This window comes from Gracilinanus agilis, chromosome 3 (genome assembly GCF_016433145.1).
Source record: "Gracilinanus agilis isolate LMUSP501 chromosome 3, AgileGrace, whole genome shotgun sequence".
NCBI classification, from domain to species: Eukaryota; Metazoa; Chordata; class Mammalia; order Didelphimorphia; family Didelphidae; genus Gracilinanus; species Gracilinanus agilis.
In genome coordinates, this window is record NC_058132.1 from 620,750,171 (window position 1) to 620,756,191 (window position 6,021).

Below are 6,021 nucleotides of genomic sequence, written 5' to 3' on the forward strand. Positions count from 1 at the left end.
CTTCCTTCCTTCCTTCCTTCCTTCCTTCCTTCCTTCCTTCCTTCTTTCCTCTCTTTCTTTCTTTCTTTCTTTCTTTCTTTCTTTCTTTCTTTCTTTCTTTCTTTCTTGAACACTAATTTATGGGCCTCTTAAAGCCTCTTATGGCACATATCTATTTTAAAAATCACTTTTTGATTCTTGCCCTTTCTCTACCTTAAGTTAATATAGTAGAACCCTGTCAAATATAATTAATTATCCATGGGTTTGGATAAATGTCTAGGTGCAAACTTCCTGAAGCGTATAAAATCCACTATAACCCTAGCACGACACTGTGTACACAGTAGGCACTTAATAATATTTTGACTTGGCCAGCCTTGCTTCTGTAGTAGATGTTGGCGTTCTCAACAATGTGAATGGACTTCTAATTATAATAATGTGACCCAGGAAGTATTTTGACATTGTCTTGGCATAGGCCATTGCAGAATCACAAATCCTTTCATTGCATGGGCCCCTTGAGAGCATTATCAGGTGTTTCTAACTGCTGCTGCCTTGTCACTGAGATCAAGGGAATTCATTCTTAAAACCTGCTTCTAAAACTAATTAGAAGTGTGACTGGACAAATCACTCGACCTTACTGAGTCTTAGTTTCCTTATCTGAAACATGGGGGGAATAATTAGTACCTTGCTCAGAGGATTGTTGAGAAGATCAAATGAGATAATGTAAAAAAATTTTTGAAGACTTCAAAGCATTATATCAAGAAAATTGTCATTATCATTATGAACAGGAAGAAAAGCTAACACCAGAAGGCAATAAATTTGGGATTTTATGCTTTTCTAAAAAGGTAGAACTAAGTGACTTGAGTTTGGTCTGCTCTAGTAGGTGTTTAAGAAAATGAATGATGCCTTCCTATGTCCTGCTTCCTGTGTCTGTGCCATCCTCTCCTGAGTCCTACATAAGTTACCAAAACTTGATCTTGACAAATCTTGGCTTTTCTCAGAGTTGCCTTTTGACGTGAAGAGAGTTCTCCACCTGAATGTCTTTCTCATAAACTGCCTGAAATAGTTCATTTTCTCTTATCCCACTGCCTACAATAAAGATTTTCTCAGTTCAACTAGCTTTTATAATATAAGGACCTATGGCTGGTTCCAGAAAATATCAGTCCTCCCCCCGCCCCCAACCCCTGCCCACTTTAGTGTGAAATTGTGAAAGCTTTGTGTTTCTCTTAATGTCTATTTGAATTTAATCAAAGGGAGGGAGTAAGAGTTTTGTGATAGGGGGAACACTAAGGAGGAAGGGGGTCATTGTAACATGAGTTCTGTGAGTGGTGGGATTCTGAAGTTGGATTAAAGAGTAGCCTTAGGGAATGGCATCATAGGTCATTGGAACATGGCTCTCTGGTCAGAGGAAAACCTCAGGATCCATTTAGTCCAATCTCCCTATTTTATAGACGAGGATACTCAGACTTAGGGAAGTTAAATGACTTGCCCAAAGTCACATAATTAGCACCCATCAGAGTTCTACAGAGAGTACCTGGGGTCTTGGGGCCCATTATTCTTGCTGAACTTGAGTTTTCTGTTCACTGAGGTCTCAGATTCCCTGCCCAGACATGTGTCTATAAAGCTGTGACCAGGGGGAGGCAAGATAGGCAACTTCCTAGAACAGTGATGGGAAAACTTTTTAAAGAGGGGGCCAAAGAAAAGGAAATGCTCATCTGTCAGCTTGTTTCTAAGGCAACTCTTTCCAAGTTTCATTGTATTGTATGGTACTTATTGTATTCGTCAGATTAGGAATAATGTTGCAAGGGGGCATCTGGCCCACGGGCTGTAGTTTGTCCATCACTGTCCTAGAATGTCACACTTTGGAGTGGAGGGAGGGGTAGTGTTGTAGTATTACTTCTGATGAATGCACCATTAAAAAAATTCTAGACAATTCTTCTCCTCATAGTATACTCCTATTTTGTCAAAAATCAAGTTACATGTGTTAATGGGCAAAGTTCAAATTCACCACTAAGATATACACTCGACATTGAATTGTTATTCATTTCTTAATTAATTAATTAATTTTAAAGTTACATGTAGAAACAGCTTTTGATATTTTTTTTTTATATTTTAGGATTCAAATTTTTCTCCATCCTTCTCTTCCCCACCATTCCCCTCAGGTGGTAAATAATGTAATATAGGTTATACCAGTACTTTGATGCAATACATATTTCCATATTGCTCATGTCATGAGAAAAGACACATATCACACATAAAATAAAAATCTTGTGAAGGAAATAAAGTAGAAGATGGCATGCTTTCATCTGCCTCAGACCCCAATTATCCCTCTTAGTAGGAGTATGTTGTGTCATAAACTTAAATCAAAGTATGAACAGTTCTGAGTACGATAACCGGATCAAATGTATTTGCAAATTTTCCTTTGCATTCAAACTTCTTCGACTGTGGATAGTATTTTTCATCATGAGTCCCTTGTGCTTATCTTGGAGACTTACTTTGCTGACAGTGGTTTAAGTTCTTCACAGTGGATCATCATAGAATATTTCTGCTACTGTATACATTGTTCTCCTGATTCTGCTCACTTCCCTTTGTATCCTAGAAGTCTTTCCAAGTTTTCCTGAACTCATCCTATTAATCATTCCTTATTTCACAATAATATTTCATTACAACCATAAACCAGAACTTGTTTACCTATTCCTTGAGTGATGGACAACTCCTCCTTTTCTAATTCTTTGCTACCACAAAAAGAGTTGCTAAAAATATTAGGTTCTGTCCCATTATCTTTAATCTCTTTGAAATACAGACCCAGGACTGGTATTGCTGGGTCAAAGAGTATGCGTAGTTCTATGGTCCTTTGAGCTTGGTTCCATATTGCTCTCCAGAATGGTTGTCATTTCACAGTTCTACCAACAGTTAATATACTTTGACACACTAATATGTATCATGATTTTCTTTTTTAAAAAATTAATTAATTAAGAATATTTTTCCATGGTTACATGATTCATGTTCTTTTCCTCCCCTCTTCCTTCCTCCTCCCTGAAAGGACAAGCAATTCCACTGGTTATACATGTATCATTGTTCAAAAATGATTACCATATCATTAATATTTGCAATAAAGTGATCATTTTTTATTTTTTTATTATTATTTTTTTAATTTTTAGAAAAATATTCCATGGTTACATGATTCATGTTTTTACTTTCCCGTTCACCCCTCAAGCTCTCTCCTCATAGCTAATTCCCATTTCCACTGGTTTTAATATGTGTCATCAATCAAGACTTATTTACATATTATTGATAGTGCATTGGTGTGGTCCTTTCGAGTCTACATCCCCAATCATGTCCTAATCAACCCATGTGTTCAAGCAGTTGTTTTTCTTCTGTGTTACCTCTCCTGTAGTTCTTCCTCTGAATGTGAGTAGCATTCTTTTCCATAAATCCCTCAGAATCGTCCTGATTCATTGCATTGCTGCTAGTACAGAAGTCCATTATATTCTATTTTACCATACTGTATCAGCCTCTGTGTACAATGTTCTCCTGGTTCTGCTCTTTTCTCTCTGCATCAATTCCTGGAGGTCTTTCCAGTTCACATGGAATTCCTCCAGTTTATTATTCCTTTGAACACAATAGTATTCTATCACCAACATATGCCACAATTTGTTCAGCCAATTGAAGGGCATACCCTTGCTTTCCAGTTTTTTTGCCACCACAAAGAGCACGGCTATACATATTTTTGTACAAGTCTGTTTATCTATGATCTCTTTGGGGTACAAACCCAGCAATGGTATGGCTGGATAGAAGGGCAGGCATTCTTTTCTCACTCTTTAGGCACAATTCCAAATTGCCATCCAGAATGGTTGGATCAGTTCCCAACTACACCAGCAATGCATTAATGTCCCAATTTTGCCACATCCTCTCAAACATTCATTACTCACCCCTGCTATCATTTTAGCCAATCTGCTAGGTGTGAGGTGATACCTCAGAGGTGTATTGATTTGCATTTCTCTAATTATTAGAGATTTAGAACACTTTCTCATGTGCTTATAGATACTTTTGATTTCTTTATCTGAAAATTGCCTATTCATGTCACTTGCCCATTTATCAATTGGGCAATGGCTTGATTTTTTATACAATTGATTTAGCTCCTTGTATATTTGAGTAATTAGACCTCTGTCAGAATTTTTTGTTACAAAAATTTTTTCCCAGTTTGTTGTTTCCCTTCTGATTTTGGTTGCATTGTTTTTGTTTCTACAAAAACTTTTTAATTTAATATAATCAAAATTATTTATTTTACATTTTGTAATTTTTTCTAACTCTTGCTTGGTTTTAAAATCTTTCCTTTCCCAGAGATCTGACAAGTATACTATTCTGTGTTCACTTAATTTACTTATAGTTTCCTTCTTTATATTCAAGTCTTTAACCCATTCTGAATTTATCTTGGTGTAGGTTGTGAGATGTTGATCTAAACCTAAAGTCTCCCATGTTGTTTTCCAATTTTCCCAACAGTTTTTGTCAAATAGTGGATTTTTGTCCCAAAAGTTGGACTCTTTGGGTTTATCAAACTCTAGCTGGCTGAGGTCATTAACCCCACGTCTATTCCATTGATCCTCCCTTCTGTCTCTTAGCCAGTACTATATTGTTTTGATGACAGCTGCTTTATAGTATAGCTTAATATCTGGTACTGCTAGGCCACCTTCCTTCAGGTTTTTTTTTCATTATTTCCCTTGATATTCTTGATCTTTTGTTCTTCCAAATAAACTTTGTTATAGTTTTTTCTAATTCAGTAAAAAAGGTTTTTGGTAGTTTGATAGGTATGGCACTAAATAAGTAAATTAATTTGGGTAGAATAGTCATTTTTATTATGTTAGCTCATTCTACCCATGAGCACTCAATGTTTTTCCAATTGTTTAGATGTAGTTTTAATTGTTTGGAAAGTGTTTTGTAGTTGTGTTCATATAATTCCTGTGTTTGTTTTGGTAGATAGATTCCTAAGTATTTTATATTGTCTAGGGTGATTTTAAATGGTGTTTTTCTTTCTACCTCTTGCTGCTGTGGTGTGTTGGAAATATATAAAAATGCTGATGATTTATGTGCATTTATTTTGTATCCTGCAACTTTGCTAAAGTTGTTGATTATTTACACTAGCTTTTTAGTTGATTCTCTAGGACTTTTTAAGTAGACCATATCATCTGTAAAGAGTGATAGCTTCGTCTCCTCATTGCCTATTTTAATACCTTCAATTTCTTTTTCTTCTCTAATTGCTACTGCTAGTGTTTCTAGTACAATGTTAAATAATAGAGGTGATAGTGGGCATCCTTGTTTCATGCCTGATCTTATTGGGAAGGCTTCTAATTCATCCCCATTGCATATGATGCTTGTTGATGGTTTAAGATATACACTGTTTATTATTTTTAGGAAAGGACCTTCTATTCCTATACTTTCTAGTGTTTTCAGTAGGAATGGGTGTTGTATTTTGTCAAAGGCTTTTTCAGCATCTATTGAGATATTCATGTGGTTTTTGTTGGTTTGCTTGTTGATATGGTCAATTATGTGGATGGTTTTCCTAATGTTGAACCATCCTTGCATTCCTGGTATAAATCCCACCTGATCATGGTGGATGATCCTCTTGATCACTTGCTGGAGTCTCTTTGCTAGTATTCTATTTAAGATTTTTGCATCTATGTTCATTAAGGAGATTGGTCTGTAATTTTCTTTCTCTGTTTTTGATCTACCTGGCTATGGAATCAGTACCGTATTTGTGTCATAAAAGGAATTTGGTAGGACTCCTTCTTTGCTTGTTATTTCAAATAATTTGTATAGTATTGGGATTAGTTGTTCTTTGAATGTTTGATAGAATTCACTTGTGAATCCATTAGGCCCTGGTGATTTTTTCTTAGGGAGTTATTTGATGGTCTTTTAAAGCCCTTTGGGCATGGTTCCAAATTGCCTTCCAGAATGACTCGATTAATTCACATCTCCACCATTGCATTAGTATCCCAATTTTGCCACATCCCTCCCAACATTTATTATTTTCCTTTACTGACAAAT